The sequence below is a fragment of the Schistocerca americana genome, unplaced genomic scaffold (assembly GCF_021461395.2).
Source record: "Schistocerca americana isolate TAMUIC-IGC-003095 unplaced genomic scaffold, iqSchAmer2.1 HiC_scaffold_77, whole genome shotgun sequence".
In the NCBI taxonomy this organism is placed as follows: Eukaryota; Metazoa; Arthropoda; class Insecta; order Orthoptera; family Acrididae; genus Schistocerca; species Schistocerca americana.
Window position 1 is genome coordinate 572501 of NW_025726533.1, and position 425 is coordinate 572925.

Below are 425 nucleotides of genomic sequence, written 5' to 3' on the forward strand. Positions count from 1 at the left end.
CTGTCGACCACAGCACCCCAACGCCAGCGCCTCTGCCGCACGAAATCGTGGACCGGCAATCACTCCACCTGCGCCCCACTCCAACCGCCCAACTCGCAACTCCAGCGGATGAACGGCGGACCTTTCCCGCAGTCGCAATGTGCAATCCACCCCTATAACATGCGTTTCATGAAGAGGTACGTCCAATATGCGACATTCCCGCTGTCCCTATACATGAGCTGCGAGCTGTACCAGTTACGAGCTAGAGACGCGATCGCGTTGCTCTCTGTACGAATGCCGATGCTGAGCGGTCAGCTAGGAGGCGCTCCATCCATGTCGGTACCGGTGAGCGTTGCACTCGCAGTCGCAAAAACGTACGGCAAGTATATTACTCGGAAGAGTCAATGACAGTCCACGCCCCCCTGCGTGGGAAGAGTCTTTCTAGG